We start from the raw sequence: 23,085 nt of genomic DNA, 5'->3' as shown, positions 1-23,085 counted from the left end.
CCTATTTCTATAACAGAAACTATTTTTTTCCCCTTCTTCCGCCTCCCCCTGCCCCAACACTTCGGTTCAAGCCATTGTTTCTCAGTCTAGTCGTGTAGGACACAGCTCCCTGGCCCATGCTGGTGTTATGAGCCTTGCGCTCCCCCCAGCTGAGGCATTTGGTTGGCTGCTCACAGCAGCTCACCGCAGCTCTTCCCGGCTAGCACTGCTCACTGGCCCACATGGGAATCAAACCAGCAACATCAGGCTGTTAGGAACACAGTGCTCCAACCACCCGAGCCACCAGAACAGCCCAATAGAAACTATTTAATTGTAAACAATTCATTCTTCATTTTGTGTTCTTTACCCTTCTTCTGTTCTTTTATTAAGACTCTTAACTGAAGTACAGTATGTGCGGCTCATCAGAGCATACACATAAGTGACTTGCCATATTTTCTTCTGAGCATAATCTGTTCTTCGAATTATTACCTAATATCCTCACCATTCCTCATTCTGGGATAATAACTGAGTAACCAAAGTAGACTTCTCGGGGGGACACTAACTCATTAATATCCTCCATTTTAGGGGTTGCTACAACGTGCAAAGACAGAAATGTAATGAAGAAGAAAACTTCTGCAATACAGTTACAGCTTTTGACTAGCTTCTGGCCTATACATGTGGAAACTAAAGCTTATAGACGTTTTCCGAACTCCCTGTTCAGAGTTAGGGGACCGGCTCAGTCTAGAGTCAACCTTCTATTACAATGATCTTCCTACTCCAAGACAATGTCTTCATACACAGGATCCCTTAATGACAAATCATTTTTTCTGTACTCCCTTTGTTTCCACAAGACCTTTGAAACTACCACTTGGCCAATCAGTTACTTAGATAGCGTCATTTGATATACAGCTTGCTTATCTTAGATATGTTTTCACAGAGGAATCAGTACATATCCATTACACTAGTCCTCCTTATCTGTGGGACAAGTGTTCCAGGACCCTCAGTGGATGCCTGAAACCACAGAGTACCAAGACCTATGTATATGTTTTTTCCTACGCATACATACCTATGATAAACTTTATAAATCAGGCACAGTAAGAGATTAACAATAATACCTTAGAATAAAACAAACAATTACAATGATCGACTGTAAAACAAGTTACATGAATGGCTTTGGGGCCATTATTAAGTAAAATAAGGGTTATTTAAATACAAGCACTGAAAGACTGTGACAATCCATCTAGTAACCAAGACACCTACTAAATCACAATTACAACAATCTACTGTAATAAAAGTTATGTATACAGCATGAATGCCCTTAAAAACAGGATGATTCCATCCCTGGTGGGACAGAGGAGGGAGGCACAAGATTATTATCACATGCCTCCAAACAGCATGTCATTTGAAACTTCTGAACTGTTTATTCTGGAATCTCATGTAATACTTTTGGACCAGGGGTAACTGAAACCATGGAAAGAAAGACCATAAATCAAAGGGGGAATACCATACTTCATTTAAGAATTATTATTTCTTATATATTTTTAAAGAACAGCAAAGTATACTTTCATTAGCTACCAGAAACAGAGAATCTCTACACCCATGATGACATGAAACAAAATTGTTAACTGAATAGAGAACTCTAGAAGTCTACCCGATACTGTGTGAGCATTAAAGATTTCAAATTTGTTTATGGTAACGAGAAGAAAGAGTCAAAGAGCAGTACAGTAAGAAATCTGTCATATTTACATTACCTCTATAGTACAAATTCCTTTAAGAATAGTAACATGTAAAGACAAGGGTCGAATTTGATGAATCTACTATACTTAACCCAATTGAGGTATATGGTAATTACACACAATTTCCCATAGTTATAGATGCACCCACCTGACATCTATGTACACATTTTTCCCCTTTTCACCTGTAACAAACAAGTAAGAAAGTGACCCCACAATTTCTCAATGAGAACCACAATGACAAAAATAACAATATATTGTTAAACACAGATGCTCATTGTCACTCATAGTCAAAATCTGGAATGAAGGAGCCTGGGAAAGGGAGAAATTCAGCATCCTGCCAGTGGAAAATCTTATTAGAATCTCTTGAGATTTATCTGTCACTCTGACAGGATAATTTGATTTTAAATTCCATCACTGCTAGCCCTAATTTTCTAAATTAAATTGAAAAAAAAAAGTGACTTCTTTTTCTCTCAGATAATGAATAATAGGATAATATAAATCAAAATCAAGGGTGTCATTAATCAGAAATTACAGGAAAAAGATCTGAACAACTTTAGGGTTTGAGGGAAGTAGAAATGTTCCCCTCCCTCACTCCCACCCGCCTATAATGAAACCAGAGTGAAGATCGGTTAAGAGATTCCTTGTGAAGTTCAATTTATAGCATCAAAAGTTTTCTATCAGTGCAGAATTTTAATACTTTCTCAAAAAAAAGCCTGGTCTCTTTCAAAAGAGCAGTCCTTATTCAACCCCACACTGAACCCATTTATTGAATTATTATCATAATTCATTCCCAAATGAGAGTTTTTCAGACAGTAGACAAAAATACAGTTAAATGTCATAAACATGCCCTTACTTTTAAGTGTAATAGCAATTAAACTCATATAAATCTTATAAAAATTCAGTCTATTCTCTTCTACTTTTCTCAAAAAAAAAAAAAAAAAGGACAAATAAACAAATGCCAGTGACGGATGAAAGTGATGTCATTTTCAGAAGCTGACCTACTTGAAGATCATCACTTGCTTTTTCAGTCCTATTTTTGTAGAGCCCCTCAGAATTCAGGCATTATCAGTCCCAGGGTGATAATCAAACAACTCATTAAAAAGAATAGAATTATATCCTGACCAAAATGGAGCAGTGCACCATATCTTGAGAAGTGCTTTTTACATTTCCAGGTGACACACTTCATATACTTTCCAAATATTAAAATTTCTAAAGAATGAGGATTTAATGTCAACCTGCTTGTTAGGGAATTGGGTTCATGAAAGGTGAGCAGCAGAATTTTTTAATATAAAGTTGAGAAGTCAGAGGCTCCTCTCTTTTAGCCTCTTCATTTAGCAGAACCAACTCTGATTGGCTCACCTTCCAACAGAGTTCTCTCTTGTAACATTTACTTTCTCTTTAGGGAGCTATGTTTCTCCTGCCTGGTACCTGTCACTCTCTAAGTCTCACTTCCAAGTTTCTCCCTGCCACATTTCTACTAGGTAAATGAATGGAGAGACCAACTATATTCCATTACTTATTAAAATATCATTGTGGCTTCCTAGGAAATAGGTCAACTACAAAAATAGTCTCTCCCTTAATTGAAAGTCAGGACCAAAAATGCTTCATACAATTTAATATTTGTAACTTTGAAATATCCTGTTTCTACTAATGGGGGCATCAGGATACTGGGAAATGTAGTATATTTATATTTTTCAAGAAGCGATCATACTATCTACTTGGTAACCTAGGCAGATACTAGAGACTTTTGATAAAACTTTTCAGTATTTAACGTGTGTGTATTCATACTTTATAGATATACCTTAATATATATGTATATACCCATATATGCATGTGTGTACACGTGTGTGTCTACATAACATCTCATAAAGTGGTAATAATTCCACCACCAAAGTACAAATTAAGGAAATTTGAATGAGAAATGTGAATTAACTTTAATCCTACTTATCAAGAGACAATCATTATTTTAAATTATGGCTTTGTATATTATCCAGATTTTAGAAGATTAAGAAAGGCACTTACCTTAACAAGTAATGATGATTCCTCTCATGCCTGATTCCTCATAAGCTTTAGTAGCAAGTTCCTACCTGTTGCAATTTTAAAATTGAGATACTTTTAATATGAAATAAAAATATTCTTTCAAGTTTTATATTCATCTAACCAATACACTTAAAATATAAGTTCATGCACATAGGGTGTAGGGTGTTAAATTATCCTCCACAGTCTTTTATTTTTTTCTGGACAATGGTCATACATAATAAGACACAAAGGATGGAAAAGCAATATGAAAGAATTACATAAAGACATATACAATTATATATACTATTAATATACTATACATATACTACCAAAGTGCCTTCATCAGAGATGTTCAGCTCTTGTTTTCAGGAAAGAACTCAAAGATTTCACCTTCACCTTCAATAGCAGTGAAAAGCCAGTCAAGGTCCACCAAATCCAATTAGAGTAGTTTTCTGGGAAAGGAATTGTGACTCCTGACAATATTAGGGCAAAACACTAAAACATGTTTTAACTTTAAGGAGGGCAGTGGCAATAGCTCCAATCATCTTTAGTCTGTGGCTTAAAACTTGGTCATCAAGCCATGACAGGCACAAAACATTTGTCAAGCTCTACTGGAAACGGCCATTGGTTGCTCTGCCCTGCAAGGATACAGATTGTCTATATGGTGCTGCATAAAATCAGGGAAATGTTTAGGAGTTAGGAAAATTCAGAGCAGTGGACAGAAAACCCACTCATGTTTGTCATAACCTAAGAAGGGGTGATGTTCTGTGAATCTTATTAAAAAGGACTTACGAGATTTACCAGCTCAAAGACCTGAGTGTTTCCTACTTCTCCCTCATTCCAGCAAGTCTTCAGTAAACCCTGACAAATCCATCTCCTAAATGTCGACATTTTTGTCCCTCCTAGTACACATTTTCCTGCCATTTCCCTCATATTCTGACTTTGCACTCTAGCAAAATCCTTCTTAGCAGTTACCCTCACTTAGGCCTCTCTCTGGTCTATACTGCACTCTGTCAGAAGCACCTGCCTAAAACACAGATATATAAACATGTCAACCTTAGACTTATTTGACATTGACAGTTCTTCTTTCTGAGATCCTTAAAGAAAAACAAAATATCCGTTATGACTTGGCTTTTGTGTATTTTGAAGACTCATCTTCTGAGTATCTCCACCCTTTGCCATTTTACAGAGAGCTCCTGCCATACTAATCACCATATAGTCGATAATCACGTTTTGCACGTATGGTTCATTCTGCCTTTTAATTCGCCTAGAAAAGCTCCTTTAAAAAAAAAGTCCTGCTTGGAGATGTTATTTTCTCTTCCCTGTTTTATCTCCAGAAGGAGGTAATCACCGTCTCCTCTAAGATGCCTCTATAGTTGTCTGTTCAGTGTTCTTATCTGTTTCTATGTCTATCATCCCTCCTTGACCGCAAATCTTTCGGTCTAAGTCTCATTTATCATTCATCTTTGATTCTAAAGCGGCTAGCCCAGTGCCTGATCTATAGAGGAAATGCATACTGGACTGGGTATATACAGACATTTTACTTTTTTCCCCCATATACTACTGGAGATGAAATTTTCTCAAGTCAGGAGTAAGCATCCCCAATGCTTAAAGATATTTTTAACTTAAATTTAAAATTGGGGCAGCAGGTTGCTAATGAAACCCTAGGATACTCATTCTGCAATTGCACACAGTATGACTATCTCATCTACTATCCTAAGTGACTATCTCATCTACCTGCATCATACTGTAGTCCCCCAAAACGCTCAGACGATTCTCCAAAGGGAGTTCCAGATTCCTTAAAGTGCCTTACGAGTTGTTTCAGTACAGTTTTCCGTTTTTCCTGAATTCCTGACATTCAACAAAGGATTTGTCAAGTATGCAGACCACGATAGACCATGGTTAATTAACTGGTATGAATGATACTTTTAGCAGTGCATATGGCATTAGATGGAAAGAGGAAGGGAGAGAAAGAGAGAGAGAGAGAGAGAGAGAGAGAGAGAGAGAGAGAGAGAGAGAGAGAGAGATTGCTTTTTTCCTGAAAGTCCAATGACCACATACATAACCAAGTTCAATGTATAAATTTCTTCCTGCCTGGATTTAATTTCCATAGGTACTACTACTAGATAGATATTTGTTCCCATTAGGTTCATATTTTCATAGCTAATATTTGGTAAATAAAATCAATGAAACATCTGTTCTGGGTTTTGTTTGTCAATGTCCACGGAGTCCAAATGGAGTGAACTGCATAACTGTACCTTGCTATCACATGCTGGACATGAAGCTCTAATTATCAGTATAAACATCATGTGATCAATACTCAGGCAGAAAGCAAAGGCACTCTTAGGTTTTTCTAATGCTCTTTTTCTACCTTTCGAAATTGAGCGGCTTTCTACAATCCTTCTAAAACTCCACACCTCACACCCCTTCAAAGCGTGAAGCTCACACACGGTAGCATTAGAGGAAGGCTTATTAAAGACCCCCATTGGAACGGTGGCTCATTCATTTTCTGTGTAAACCATGGGGTTCCTGTGCAGATAGGGATGTGCCAATACGAACCCAAACAGCTGCTGTACTAACGCTGCTCGGAGTGCAGGTGGGGAAACAGCTTGTGATATTAACAAGACTACATCCTTCTTGTGGCTTTCTATAGCCTTTATTTAAAATACAGAAAAATGCTTTCAAAGACTTATTTATAACTGTATCAAGCACAGATTGCACCAACATTATGCTGCAATGAGCACATGTGTCATTCATACTGATATTAAGTTGTTTTTTTTTTCTTTTTTGAATAGCCAAGGAAAAAAAAGTTTCCTGAGGATGATTTCAGATAGGAGCTACTAAAACCACATCGGTGCAGCTAACTTGAGTGAAAATAGCTTTTTTGGAAATTAAAAGAAAAAAAAATCATGAAAACAAATGAAAAGATTCAGTATAAACAGAGAAATTGAGAAATAAAAAACACATTTTTAAACAAAGGTTTTATAGATATCACAGCTGTCACATGTATTTTTCTCTCCTTCCTATAAAGATAATTAAATGAGTTTCAAATGATCTACATCAAAATGGGCTTGTATCTTACTGTTTATTTTTAGCACCGCCATAAGACTTAGCAGAGTTCTTAATAGTGAAACCTTATTCATTGTGTTCCATGACGTTTTATTAAGTCCCTACTAGTATGTGTCACAGCCTATGTTAGTTATGACCAACATACAAATACCCAAGCTATGTTGTTTTTAAGGAATGCGTATCTTTTCATGAAGACACAAATGTCCGTGAACTGGCAATGAGAAGAACAAGTGGCAACAATAAGTAGTTATGGGCCGAACAATGCAGGCTCAATCACTTAGTAAGACTGCAATCTTCAGAAATTTACGTAAAGTCTTTGGCCCTCAATTTACTCATCTTCAAAATGAGGAATTGAATATGACCTATCTTACAACGTTTTCCTGAGAAATAAGAGATATTACAAGCAAAACACTTAAAAATGATTAGCCACATAATAAGTACCCAGGAAACAGGAGTTGGTATTATGCTGTGGTAATGCACAGAAGGTAGGGTTATTTATAGATGACATTGACGAGAGAGTTACACAAGAAAATGATTATTTGCACTGGGCACATTGGAAATATTTGATTTAATAATTGAAGAGGAGAGAGGACATCTCATGTCTGGGGAAAATACTGAGCACAGTTGTGAAACTGTGAATGAGCAAAAGATGTATTTTACAAAGTGATAGAGTCACCGGAGATATATTTGAAAGGGAAGAATCAATTTGTAGAAAATCTTGATACTAGATTGGAAAAATGGAGACCAAAGAGGGACATGAATGAATAGAGTGAAGGTCAAAATTCAAATGATTTCCTATCTAGCAATTTTACTCAATTATTTTCACCTTACAATAAAATTTGAACACTTTTTATTGAAATTATCATTTCATTTGACATTCTAATTACATTCACCCCCAGCTCAGAACTATTAGTTGACTACTTCTCTGTTCCACTGTATCCACATATTCACATTGCTTTAATTCTGTTGAATTTCCATAATATCCCATTTTTTCTACAACTTGACCTTTATTCCTTTCTCTTAACGAAACTCCCTTTTAATATTTGGTCATTCCAAGCATATCAAATGTCTATCTTAGCCGGGAAAAAAAAAAAATCTCTTTTGTTCTCTCTCTCTCTCTTTCTCAGGTTTAACTTTCAAGTGAACTCTGGTTTACTGTTGAGTGTTTATTAGTTTTAGAATCCTGGGTATTCATTTATTCTCTTTAGGTATCAGTTTTCTCAATTCTAGAAAAAGTAATGTCAGATTTATTGCAAGTGGCAGTGAAGATAACCAGTAAAAGGTCAAACCATGAAATTATGATAAAGTATGAAATACATATTGTTATTTCATTATTTTTAATATTATTGTGTTTTTAAAATAGTTTGAAAAATCATTCAATATATCTGTATTAGTCAAAATAATTGTTGAAATATTTTTAAAATGGACAGCTAAGCCAATTAAAATATTGCACTTAGAGAAATCTCATCTTATCATTGGGAAATATTAATTCATTCTATTCTTCTATCCATAAAGGAGAAATAATTGTTTCAATACTTCTATTGTTTGTTTCCATACTTAAACCAAATATTCTCAAGGTGAAAAATTAATTTAAAAATTACAGTGGAATTACATTACATTTAAAAACTGGATAAAGATAATTGTCAAAATAACAACTTTCAATATTATTGATTGGAATTTAAAATTAGAAAATAAAAATATTTAGATGGAATTACTAACACTTGTTTTACTTTGTTACATTTGTTTTATCAAATTATATTACTATTGAAATTGATTGCAAATATTGGATCCTAAAATAAAGTTATCTTAATTTAAATTTTAGACACCATATGGTGTCATGTCACTAATGCAAAATCATATTACATTTTATGGTATGAGACCTGATGCATATTATGTAAATTAAGTTAAAATATAAATAATTCCACGTTTTCCTAGAGAGAAATATCGGGAAGTGGAAAGCTGGCCTAGAGAATAAATACAATATCCTTTGAACAACAAAAAACAAAAAACAAAAACAAACCAAAAAAACAACGAAAATTAAGTGGCAGGAGATCCAAAATGGTAAAATAGATAAACACTGTGCTTGCCTGTGAAGATATTAAAATTACAACTAAATTAATGTAACACTCAACCTGGAGAACCATCTGAAGTACAGCTCAACAAAAGTTTTATAACTAAGGATATAAAGAAGCAGCCACAGCGAGACTGGTAGCAGAGCAGAGATGTGAAATAGCTGACCCCATATCTTTGTGTAACAGTTGAGAATCAGAAGGAATATCTGAGCTGCAGAGGTCTCCCCTGAGGAGTGAGGGAAGCAAACCCTAACCAGGCTTCCCAACCTGGAGTACTGGTGCCTGGAAAAGAAGCCCCCACAACTTCTGTGAAAAATAGTACAGATTCCAACCGTTGGGGTGAGACAAAAGGCTGTGGAAAACTCAGAGATCCTCTTCAATGACCTATGAAGACTCTCTCACTCACAGGCACTCACTCTGGGCTCCAGTGGAGAGATGGTGACTTGGGGAGGGGGAGTGTAAGAAACATACGGGGAGAGACTGAGTTGTGCAGCCTTGGAGTAAGGGGTGGAGGGACAGCCTCGGGTCCTCCTCCTGTAAAGTTGGCAGGCAGATGCCATTGTTCCTGTTTTGAGCCCTCCCCCCACACCCATGACCAAATCAGAATTTGAATCAGTCGGTGAGCTCTACTTGCTCCACTCAGGAGACTCCTGGAAACCCTACCTCACCCAACTCACATACTGCATGAGGCTCTATCAGCGGCTGAGCCTTATGGGACCAGGCAGGGGGGAGCCAGCCTTGGGGTATCCTGGATTTTTGTAGAGCTACCCCAGGCCCACTGTTAGTGGCAGCCATCCTCCATTAAAGTGTGGACTTTCCCACGTGCCTCAAGGTTCAGCACAGGCAACAACCAGCTGTGGATTGCTTTGTAGCTCCTAGCAGATAGTTCCTGGCTGGGCACAGGCAGTGAGTGACCTGGGCCTGCACTAGATCCCTTCCCAAGAGGTCCCAGAACCAAAATACTTGAAGGTTGGCTTGAGACGACAGCAGAAGATCATCCAATTGTCCCATAAGTGGCACACCCAAAGGACTGTCTCAACAGGCACCAAAACCCAATGGGTGAAATCCTGCTACATGGGGTAAGTCACCCACACAGCAGTGTGTAAACTGTGGATGTGGCCAAACCCCACGTACAGTCAGCCTGACAGTCAGCCCCACCCACTGACATGATAATAGCTATTGAGGCTCAACTGTAACAGGTGGGCATACAATATCCACACAAGGGGCACTCCTGGAGCACCGGACACAGTTATGCAAGGAGGCTGTGCCACTGGGTTCCACACAGTACCTACTGCATAAGACCACCCAGCCAAGACTGGGAGATGTAGCAGATCTACTTAATACAAAGAAACAAACAAAAAGCAACAGCCAAAATGAGGGAACAAAAAATACATACCAAATGAAAGAATAGGAGAAAACTCCAGAAAAAAGAACTAAACCAAATGGAGGCAAACAGAGTTCAAAGCTACCAGTACAGAGTTCAAAACAATGGTTATAAGGATGCTCAAGGAACTTAATGAGAACTTCAAAAAAGGAACAGCAAGCATAAAAAAGACATAGAAACCATAAAAAAGAACCAGTCAGAAGTGAAGAACACAATAACTGAAATGAAGAATGCACGAAAAGGAATAGGAACGTCCAGCAGATTAGATGAAGCAGAAGATCGAATCAGCGATTTGAAAGACAAGGTACCAGAAAATACCCAATCAGAACAGTAGAAAGAAAAAAGGAATTTAAAAAATGAGGATAATTTAAGGGGCCTTTTGGACAAGATCAAGCATAACAATATTCACATGATAAGTGTACCAAAAGATGAAGAGAGAAAGCAAGGGATTGAGAACCTATCTGAAGAAATAATGATTGAAGACTTTCTTAACCTGGTGAAGGAAATACACATATAAGTCCTGGGAGTGCAGGGAGTCCCAAAGAAGGTGAACACAAACAGGCCCAGGACAAGACACATTACAGTTAAAATGGCAAAGGTTAAAGACAGAGAATCCTAAAAGCAGCACGAGAAAGGCAACTAGTACTGTGTTTCCCAGAAAATAAGACCAGGTCTTATATTAATTTTTGCTCCATTAGGGCTTATTTTCAGAGGATGTCTCATTTTTTCATGTACAACAATCTACATTTATTTAAATACAGTCATGTCATCTTCTTCTGGAACATGGTCATAATGTATTAAATGTGTCCATCTGGCTGAGATCTTGACTGAGGCTTATTTTCGGGGTAGGTCTTATTTTCGGGGAAACACGGTAACTTAAAGGGAACTCCAATAAGATTGTCCGCGGATTTCTCAACAGAAACTTTCTGGGTCAAAAGGGATTGGCTCACATATTCAAAGAGATAGAAAGCAAGGACCTACAACCAAGATTACTCTACCCAGCAAGGTTATCATTTAAACACAAAGGACAGATAAAGGGCTTCCCAGACACAAAAAAACTAAAGGAGTTCACCACTGCCAAACAAGTATTAAAAGGAATATTAGAGAGACTTCTTTAAGATGGAAAAAAAAAAAAAAAAAGATGAAAAATACATATCTATCAACAATTACTTTCAATGTAAATGAACTAAATGTTTCAATCAAAAACACAGGGTGGCTGAATGGATAAGAAAACAAAACCCACAGACCAAGGGTGCCAAAAAAAGTATACATCTGACTTGTATTCATCTTTTGTTATCAGTATATATTGAGTATTATAATTTTGATAGGTTTTTTCCTGTCTTAAAATGTATATACATTTTTTGGCACCCTGTGTATATCCTGCCTACAAGAGACTCACTTCAGATTGAAAGACACACACAGACTGAAGTAAAGGAATGAAAAAAGATACTTCATGAAAATGGGAAAAAAATAAAACAAAGAAACAAAAAACTGGAGTAGCAATACTTATACCAGACAAAATAAAGTTTAAAACAAAGGCTGTAACAAGAGACAAAGAAGGACGCAGTGATCCCACTTCCCGGTATGTATCTGAAGTAACCCAAAATGCTACTCTGAGGGGACATGTGCGTCCATATGTTCATTGCAGCATGTTTACAATGGTCAAGACGTGGAGACATCCTCGGTGTTCAATGATGGAATAATGGATAAAGAGGTGGTGGTACATATATACCGTGGAATATTGCTCAGCCATGGAAGGGAATGTTCTTGCCATCTGAGGTGGCATGGATGGACCTGGGGGATATTGTGCTGAGTGGAGTATGTCAGACAGAAAAAGACAGATGCAATGTGATTTTGCTTATATGTGGATTTTAAGAACAAAATAAACAAACAAACAAAAGAGAAACAAACTCATAGATACAGGGAATATTTTGATGGTTGCCAGGTGGGAAGGATTGGGGGAGTGGGTACAAAAGGGAAGGGACTAAGAAGTACAAATTGCTAGTTACGAAATAGTTATGGCAAAGTAAAGTGGAGGCAGAAGGAATATAATCAATAACATGGTAATAACTATGTATAGGGCCAGGTCAGTACTAGACCAGCCAGAGGGATCACTTCTTAAATTTATATTAATGTCTAAGCACTCTGCTGTATACTGATATTAATATCAAATAATACTAAAATTCAGTTGTAATTGAAAAAAATTAAAAGGGAGATCCCCCTTTAAAAAAGGAGGTGAAGGAGAATAAGAGGTCTAAATTTCCAGGTATGAAACAAACAAGTCATGGCAATGTAACATATATCATAGGTAATATAGTCAATAATATTGTGACAGCGTGGGACGGTGTCAGATGGTCGCTGGACTTATCATGGTAATCACTTCTTTGGGTATATAAATGTTGAATAACTATGGTGTACCCCTGAAACTAATATCAACTAATGTCATATGTTAACTATATTTTTAAATAAAAAAAATCTTTAAAAAAAAAAGACCTTAAAAAGTAGGCTTTAGGTCTTCAGATTTTATTACAAATATTTGCTCTTTATTAGTTGTTTTCTACTGAGAGAAATAATGTGCTTGGTTTTATTTTTTCCTTCTGAAATATTAAATAAGTGCACATAAAATGGTTAATAAAATATGCTTAACTTAAAACACAAGTAGACTGACTTATTATTAAATTAAGAAACATTTTAAAATACGTACTGAAGTTTTTGAGTATTGTGAATGAACATAAACTTCTGGAAAGACACACAAGGAAAGGTTGTAGTAGTTGGGTTAGAAATAGGTTAGGCACTAAATTGATTTACGTTATATTGTTTTCTCTATCATACGAACTATACCATGTGCATTATTAGTAACACAAATCGCTTTACCCTGTGGCACTGCATAAGTAAATAGAGCAATGCAAAGACACGGCACAAGTGTCAGAGACTTCCAAGACTGCTAATATTGCAGCTACTTGTACAGAGGAGAGGAAATGGGTACTTTTGTACAGTGTTCCTGACGTCTAAACTAATATACCCTCTAAAACATACATACATTATGGTCCAGCATTCTAAGTCTAAGAATTTCACCAATGGAAATACTGAAATCTATAGACACAAACAAGGATGTGCAAGAATGTTTACAGCAGAATTGTTTAAAATAACCAATAATTTAGAGCGTGTTCAAATGTCAATCAAAGGGAGTATGCTGAAAATTTCCCCATATACTAGACTTATCGGGGGAATCACTTCATAAGTTATATAAATGTCTAACCACTGTATTATACACCTAAAAGTAATGTAATATTGTATGTCAACTATAACTGGAAAAAAAAATTCGCTATATAATGGAATGTTACACATCCAGGTAAATCATTACACATTCAAGATGTATTGTTAAGAAAAAAAGCAAGTTATGGAGAAGCATAATTAATTATTAATCAATAATCGTTTAAACATATACATGTGTTACTATAAATACCAGAAAATTCTATAACAAACCAAATAGTCAACACTTTACCACTGAAGGATGAAATTATATAGGACTTTAATTCCTAGACTGTATGTTTTATATTGCTGACTCTTTTCTAATGAGAAAAAAATAAAGAATAAAACCTTCTCAAAATAATTTAATCAAAATATTTATAATCACTGTAACATCGCAGCTTCATTTTTTTCCCAGACTATCCATAGAGTATCTGGGTAAAATGATTCATCTCTGTTTACAGAAATCAGTTCACTTTTTCTTTCAAAGAACCAGGAGGAAAGCACATAACAAATGTTTAATGTTTTGCTTGTGGGTTTAGTCCTAAAAACAATAAAGATGGAGGGAGTGGGAAATTATTGAAGAATTATTGTCTCAAGCTCTTAGAAAAGGGCGAGGAGACAGTTAATGATAAAACAATAACAAACAGGGCATTCCTCCATCATCTGTAGTTTGCCTTTCCCTTTTCAGCATACAAGTAATGTAAGAATTGCATTACATATCAAATTAATTCACGACATGATGGGAAGGGCAGATAAGTGGCTGTTTTAGAAATGAATAGAGTTCATAAAGTATTTAATAAGTATTGATCCTGATTTCACCAGGGGGTAAACTGCTCTCTGCTACTTAGTTAAGCACTTTTGAAAGCTGCATCAACTGTGAGGTCAGTAGTTCATCTAATAACTAGTCATTAGCTACTGGCTCAACAGACTTCATGAAATCAAGGCAGGGCTTCTCCCAAATCCTCCCCCATTGGTTATGGAACCCATCTGGAATTTAAAAGATCATATAGATGAATTTAGGTCATGGGTTAGGGTCACCATTGACCGTCACTGAATAATCATGTAGAAATGAGCCTATAATTTGCTGTTGCCATCAATAGGCCAAAAGAAGGATATTTCCTACAGATGTTTTAAAACCCTCAAAAAGCCACTTTGTGCAATTTGATTCCATCATCCTGTTTTTCTTTCTTTCCCTCGTTCCTTCTTCTCTCTCTCTCCCCCTTGCCTCCCTCCCTTCTTTCCTTCCTTGCTCCTTATTTCTTCTCTCTCTCTCTCTCTCTCTCTCTCTCTCTCTCTCTCTCTGTCTTTCTCTCTTGTTATCTTCAGTTTTTATTTGAACATCATAGAAACTGGGTAAAGTCTCAGAATTACTATGAGAAAGATCTTAGATACAACACTTCTTTTACTAAATTTTTTAACTGTGTGCTTATGTGTCAGTCTCTTTGGACCTCACTTTTCCTTCTGGGTTTTGATGTTTATCAGACTCAAAAGCTAACCAAACAGAAAAAGGTGATATAATATCCTAAATTTCAAACTACGCTTTAAAAGAATTAGCTAATGTATTAACAACTCCATAGTCTAACTCTTCTTTCCCATCCTCTTTCATTATGGCTTCCAGATCGGCACATCTAATAAGAAACTTGAAAACCATTTTTTAAATTGAAGAAAGAGGAGATGTCCTGGAAATATATATATATTTAAGTGTGCCACACACTATGGACACTGAAACTACAGCCTGGACAGTCCATAGTCTTTAAAAGGCCTTGTCTTAGTTTCATCAATGTGCTTTCCAGATGGTCAGAATAAATGCACTAACCCCAATGGTTTCATGTAGTTTATAGCTATACAGGATATTTGCCTAAAATCTGACACTTTATTAAGCCAACTAGATCTCACGGCAGATATATATATATATATTTTTTAAGAAAACCTGTGTTAATATGGGAGAGTATAAAAATACAATGATAAGATGAGCACTTTTAGTACCATTACTTTGACTGATAGAGTTTAAATTCGGGTTAATTTGCCTAATTCCTCACACACAAATTGGTCACAGTTATAATCATCATGACCATTTTTTTTTTCCATAATCAAGATAAGGAATAGAAATAACCTGGCATTTTCAAATAGCAGACATAGGAAAGGAGATCCTTTTCCTCAATCCCTATCCATGGCTTTCTGTGCCTGAAATGAGTATCAAACGCCAAATTATTTTGTTTAATTTCAAGTTTACTATGGAGCTAATAAAACATATATTCAAAATGTATCTTAAGTTCTGAAATGTCCTTAAGTGATGATATCCTCCAAGTTATGTCACCTTGTTCTTTCACTTTGGTGGTGATTTCCTTTGAAAGCAATCCCCAGGGAATGGCTTATCAATTGCCATATCTCACAGAGGGAAAACTTGTATTTCACATGGTAATGCTGTTTGTTTGTATATTGAGTTTCCTTAATGATTCATACACAGAGTTTTTGAACAACAAATAAAACATGCACATATTTAGATTTTCCCTCTAGTTCTGGTTAAAAAAAAGTCTTCTATCCTCACCCAGGCATTAGTTGTCCCTTTAATAAGTCAGTTGAAAATTCCTGTATACTTTCAAAATTGCATAGTGATTAAAAAAAAAAAATTTAAGTCAAAAATTTATTCCAGCTGCCATAAGCAGGCATTGTGTAGCAAACAAATAAAACGTTCTCCTCAAAAACAGTTAGTCTTCCTAGTAAAAATCCCAAAGTGTATTTTCTAGCAATGTAACAAATATATTTTAAAATGCCCTTTGAATAATAACAAGGCAAGATTATCAAATACTATTTTGATGTAGAAGAGTACTGAAAAGGCACTAACTTTGTCATCCAATGATTAAATCTATGGAGGGTTAGCTGAAATACCGACATGTATATGTGCAAAATAGAATAAAAATCCAGAATTGTATCTCTAATAGAAAATTTAAAATACAGAAATAAACACAAATGAGAAAAAAAAAAGGTCTGTATTCACTGGTCTCAGAGACCTTACTTGTTGTCAGAGGAATTGTATCTATAACTCACACCAAATAATAAAATTAATTTTAGATGGATTTTAAACTTCTCATGATAATTATTAGGTAATGAAAAATGCATAGGTAATGAGAAGAGAAAATGAGGAGATCATATAGAAACTCAAGCAGCGGAGTTGTTTCGCTATAACTTCAGACAAGAGCCAAGAATCTAGCAGCTCTTTGGGTTTCTATCTTTGAATGTCTTGAGAGAGAGAGAGAGAGAGAGAGAGAGAGAGAGAGAGAGAGAGAGAGAGAGAGAGAGGAGAGAGAGAGAGAGGATGTGATGTGTAAGGTGGATTTGAGTTGGGATAAGGAGACAACAGGCACCTGTCATAAGTAAATTTGAGGTTACTTATTAGAATGAAATGGCATAGTCATATGTAATGGGGGGACATTTACCCTGAACAGAGGATAGTTCAAATACGTTTACACTAAGTATTTTCCCTTTTGGTAACATACACCAGGGGGTTCCCAAATATTCCAGGACATAAAGGAAAGTGTCTTCCCTAAAGCTGCCCCTTAAATTAGAGTCATCATCATCCAATTATTTCCAAGATGCCATATATGACAGGGCATAGTCTCAATCATTATATTTTGAGCCATAAAGCACAGTGCCCGGATAATAAATGGCTTCGGACAATGTCAACAAATGAAAACTTTTGATACGTTTAGATGTCATCTCATAGAGTTGTTTTAAAGAGAGTCAAATATATATATATAATGTACAACTGGTGTTTTTGTTTATTTGTTTGTTTATTTGTTTTTTACAGGGCAGTGACCACAATCACATGTCTAGATACTATTATCATTGGGTTTAGGGGCTAGATACATTGCTGTGTGCTCAGGACTAAACAAGCAAAGAAACAAATGAGCAACTAATACCAATTGAAAAAAAAAAATGTCCTTTCCACACTGACTTATCTTGGCAGCCTCTCTGAAAATCATCTGACTGTAGATGTGGGAGCATATCACCAGCTCTCTATTTTATTGCACAGGTCTCTCTGTCTGTCTTGATGCCAGCGCTGTACTGTGTTGATTACTGTAGCACTGTACTAAGTTTTGAAATCAGGAGGGGTCAGACCTTTAACTTTATTCTTTTGGCAATTACTTTATACGTCCCATTCCATTCATGTGAATTATTATACATTTCTCGGAGTCTTTATCTCTCTAGTTTTTAACACAATGACTTGAACAGAGCAGATTCTTTGTAAGTGATTGTCAAGTGTCTGCCTATTTACGCGTTTTCCCCAAATTTAATTTCAAAGTAAATTTTTGTTCTATTTTATCTTAGTTCCATATCTCTATTTTCTTAGTGACATTCTTTAACCAAAATGTCTTGTTATCTTGTATAGTTTGCCGTTGTTTCAGGTAGTTTAAAAACACTGACTGAGTTGTGTTATTTTCTGACATAAAATTTGCAAAAAAAAAAAAAAAAAAAGCCATGGACATGATACATTAAGGCTAATTTGTTATACTGTTATTTCATGCATCGTCATCTGAGGGGTAAAATTAAATAGAATACTTACGATGATATCAGAAATAATGAAAGCTAAAACAGATTTGAACGTTAAGTTACAAAGTTAAAACCCATGGCAGAGAAGAGTTAAAATACATAAGCCAGGAAGAAAAGACTATTTTTAGGTGGGTTTTAAAGAGAGTTAATGAAATGGAGAGTTCTGGAAGGCAGTTCTAGATGGCAGATGGCCTCTCCCAGGAACTGCAGAGCGTCCTGATGCAGGCGTGGCTGTGACGCGAGTTGAAGGAGTTGGGAGTGGAAAGGAAGCTTTGAAAAAGCAGCGATCCAGAGTTTGAAGTGGTTGTAAAAGTTATACAAAACCCTATAATGCTGTCAGTAAAAAGCAAAACCCTCATGCGATATGCTCACAAAGAGAAGCGTTATCCAACCAATTTAAGGCACTGTGTACTGTGTTTCCCCGAAAATAAAACCGGTCTTGTATTAATTTTTGCTCCAGAAGACGCATTAGGGCTTATGTTTGGGGGACGTCATCCTGAAAAATCATGCTAGGGCTTATTTTCCAATTAAGTTGTATTTTCAGGGAAACACGGTATGTTATGTCAGAAATGATAAAAGACTCCTCGCTGACCGTAATGTACTACATTTGAGGTTCCGAGCTAACGACTTTCTAAGTATTTCCTTGTCAGCTCAAAAATGGTGCAGGTCCTGGCACCCAGGCCATCCTGACTCCAAAGACAGACTCTTGACCTCTCTCCTCTACTGCTTCCCTCAGCGATTTTCTGATAGTGCAAAACAACGAACAGCACCAAGAACTCCTATCCTTTGTTATTATTTCCCAAATTTTCCTTTTTTTTCTTCTTTTTTTATTGTTCAAGTTAATAGAAATAGTTTGCACGTATTCGTGTCAAGAGTCTACATAGGGAAGGAACATCACAGAAGTAAGAATAAAAGACAAAATTAACATTGTATCAAATATGCAAGATTTCGGACAATGTAACTGAAAAAAATTCCTAGTGCAACAGTGTGTGTGTGTCTCGAAGAGCTCAGATTTTGAAAGAGGATTTTTACAGCAAGATTCTGTTCCTGTATAGAACCAGAAGGCTAGGCTTTCTTTTCTGTGCACAGCCTATTTTCAAACGTTATCTTTTTCTAAATCCAAATTAGACATATAATTGTTAGGAAATACATTCAAAAGTAATGATCATTCTCGGACTTTCTAGTGTTAATTGTACTGTTGCTGAGTCCTTCCTTTCCCAACTAGACAATGGCTTGTCTTGTTAGGTGTGTGTAACCATCATTAAAAGCTGTCCAAGCACAGGCCACCCTACTTTTCCCTTCCTTCTGGTATTTGTTCAAGTGTCATCTCACCAGTAATGCCTATTTTGACGACTCCACATAGTTTGTATAAAGCACCATCCCACCTTGGCACCTCTATTCCTTTGACATTGTATTATTATTATTATTATTATTATTATTATTATTATTAGCATTATTAGTATTATTGTTGTTATTTTAATAGCAGATATCATCAGTTGATGTTACAATTTTACTTAGTTTTTAAAATCCTTTCTCCATCTACATTTCCAGAATGTAAGCTCTAAAGCAATTTTGTTTCATTTCTTGGTGATTTCTCATCACCTATTAACAGTACCTAGCACATAGAAAGTGCTCAAAAGTTATTTCTTAAATGAATGAAGTTTAGACACCTAAACATAATCTTCCAATGTGCTCTACCATAATTGTTATTTTACACCCTCTGTAAACTCTGACCATGTATGAGATAGGGTTCTCAAGGCCTGTGAAGGTACTAGGTGGAGAGGAAAAATGGTGTAGACAAGGATGTTTATTCCTCCTCCCCACCATTTGACCCTAAGGAGCACCTCTGTTCCTTTAATGGGAGCACCATACGAATACACCATGTTAGGAGAGAACTTAGTAACCAACATACGGGTAGAGGCTTGATTCCACCCCATACTCATCTTTTACCTATTAAAATACAGTCTAACTAGCTCCCAAATATTTCACTACCCCTCCTGAAAATATACCTTGAATGTATTCAACCAGTTTTCTTTTTTTTAATGCATAGTATTTGACACCACAGGCCAATAACTGTACTGAGATTACCCATTGTAATCATTAACAACCAATGTTGATACCTAAATCTTTAAACTGTGTGCATACAATAGTTGAAGAATATTGTATTTAAAATACATGTACTTTGTGTATATAATTCAACCACGTTTTGTTTTGTTTTGTTTTGTTTTTAAATCGAATCTTTGTTCTGTACTTCTTGAATGAGTTATGCTACATGCTAAATAAGAGGGTTTTTTTTTTTTTTTTCCCTTCTCCTTGAAGCTCCAACTGTTAGGTAATAACTTGTTTTTGTGACTTTGCCTTAGTCTAAGTAGGAAGCAGGGAAGTCTCTTCTTTCACTGGCCATTACAAAGGAAATAGTGTGACTGGCCCTTAAACCACCTCGTAGCTTGTTCTGTCTGCATGGCATTGCCTAACACTGACTTCTGCCCACTCTCTCTCAGTTCAGATCCCACTGTGCTGTAAGTGCAAATTCCAACTATCTTTAGAAAGCACATGTCGTGTGTAAATGCAGGGATTTCTCACACATGGGGTGGCCTGTGATTTTCTGACTTGGCTACCCAGTATTTCTTCCTGAAACTGCAGACCCTCGTTCTTTTCTTACTCCCTTTACTTTCCCCCTTCTCTCTTGGAGCCCTTGTACTTCATTCAAGAAGGCCTGACTTTATCAGAATTCAGGTTTTTCTTTTCTATTACCCTCCCTCCCCACATATCCACTTTGCTTGCCATCATTCCCACCCTTTCAACTATAACTCAACATGGCAGAGCGCTAAGAAGTATAACCAAGGGGAGAATACAGATTTTTACTGCCTTTCATTCTTAGAACAGGATTTTTTTTTTAACTTTGGCCTTTTCAGTTGTTTTTTGTTTTTAACCCCAAATACTCCTCTCACTCCCCCTTATCCATTAGGTCTCAGCATAAACGTCATCTCCTTGGAGAAGCTTCTACCAGCAACTCTATCTTAAGTTATTTTATTTTTTTTTACCTGATGCAATGATTTCCTGTGTAACATTTACTAAACTATATCAGCATATTTTTTATCTATTTGACTTCTTTATTATTCTCGATCTTTCCCACTACATTGTCATTTCCTAGAGAAACAAAATTTTACTTGTCTTTTTTGCCCTATCCCCCAGTGTATTCAAGCTTAATTCAGACAAATAGCAGGCACTCAATAAACATATATTGAATGAATTAGCTGACTTCTTCATTTCTTCTCACTTCAATCTTTTTAAAGATTTTTTTTTTCATTTTTGGCATTTAAGGATATGATTCCATTCTATTATTTTGAATTATTACTTATTGTGGTGAAATAAAAGCAACATAAAATGCACCATCTAAACCATTTTTAGTGCGTAGTTCAGTGGTATTAAATGCATTCCTAATGCTGTGCAACCATCACCACCATCCATCTCTATAACTTTTTTCATCTTGTAAAACTGAAACCCTTTACCGATTTAACACTGACTCCCATTCCCCTCCCTCAGCTCCTGAAAACCAGTATTCCGCACTGTCCCTATGGTTTTGAGTACATTAACAATCTCATATGAGTGGAATCATACAGCATGTGTCTTTTTGTGAAAGCCTTATCTCACTTTGCCTAATGACCTCAAGGTTTATCCATGCTGTAGCACGTCAGAATATCCTTCCTTTTTTAAGGCATAATATGTATATACCAAATTTTGCTTATCCATTCGTCCATCAATGGACACTTAGGTTTGTTAAAAACAAGAGAAAAGGCCCAAAATGTAGTTGATTATGCTAAGGTCTACACCACTGAATTAAGACTTAATTACAGTTTTGGCTGTCCCAGAAATGGAATCTTAAACCAGTTCATCAGGAATCGCCTGATCAGCCCCAGTTAGGTAATCTGCCTGAGAGACCCCTGCCACCCCCAAAAGGAAAGTAATTTTGAGATAACCAACACATTTTTTTTTTTGGCCTCATATAATTTCTTCTTCTTGTTCCATTATGTCTACAGAAGTCTTTCATTTTTGTACAACTCCTACCTGCGAGGTTTGAATGCCCCATTTGAATTAATTCTGGCTCAAATGAACTAAACAAAATTTCATATGCCTCAGTTTAGTTTTCATAGTTCTGGTGTCAGAAGAGAAAACCAAAGAAAACCCCTGACAATCCCCAGAAGCAATGACCAACCAGGAGTACAGGTGTATATATACCTGTTGAGCGCCCTTGAGCTCCCTGCTTTCTCGCCGCGTTTGGAGGTCATGGGTAAGTCCCTCTTGAATCCTAGCTCTGCAACTTTTGTATTATGAGCTTTCAGATTTTTTTTAATCTGTTTTATTTTAGCATTTGTTTTTTCAGACTGAGTCCAGAAGCCAGCTGAGGTCGGACTGGGTCCAACTTAGAAACTGGGCCAGATCCAAATTGGCCTGAGTCTGACTTAGAAACTGGACTCACTCCGAGTTCAAATTGGGTCTGACTTAAGCTGAGTCCAGTGTGAGACCTCCAGTGAGTAAAATTTTGTTTTAAAGATAAATAAGTAGGTGAACCTTACCAAAGATAATCTTGAAGTACCGTGACAGGCAAATCTTTTAACCATCTTTTATAAGCTTATTCATTTAAGAGGTGTCAAAGAGAAAAAAGGGGTAGCAGCCAGGCACTTACTATAAAGGATAGAGGGAAATTTATTTTTCCTCCTCTATAGTTTCTGGGAAGCAAATGAATGGGAGGACACCCCACTCACTTCAGAGCCTACACGGGATCCTGGGAAAACTGGCAGAAGCTGACAAAGGGCGAGGATTCTTACCAAAGTAGTTCTTCCAGATCTGTCTCTATCTGTGCTGTCTGGTTGAGAGATGAAGGTGAAATCTCAAGTTGTCCCTTCCTTTCCAAATTCAGATTGTCAGGTAAAATAACATATGTGAGCAGTAGATCTTTGAAATGTGATTCATGACTTTGCTTCCTGGTACCCACTGGTTGACCATCTTTTCTCTCCTAGGG

General features: G+C 36.4%; 1 long non-coding RNA gene across 1 annotated transcript in view; it reads right to left on the bottom strand.

The window, feature by feature from the left end:
- Positions 1-23,085, bottom strand: part of LOC308491771 — a 299,348-nt gene that overhangs the window by 202,902 nt on the left and 73,361 nt on the right. The window contains exon 2 of the long non-coding RNA XR_013992408.1: positions 3,738-3,802. This is a non-coding gene — a long non-coding RNA (uncharacterized lncRNA). The remainder of the gene's footprint in view (positions 1-3,737; positions 3,803-23,085) is intronic.

The sequence above is a fragment of the Rhinolophus hipposideros genome, assembly GCF_964194185.1.
Source record: "Rhinolophus hipposideros genome assembly, chromosome: 23".
Taxonomy (NCBI): domain Eukaryota; kingdom Metazoa; phylum Chordata; class Mammalia; order Chiroptera; family Rhinolophidae; genus Rhinolophus; species Rhinolophus hipposideros.
Note: the sequence above shows the minus strand (reverse complement) of the source record. Positions and strands in the feature narration are given on the sequence as shown.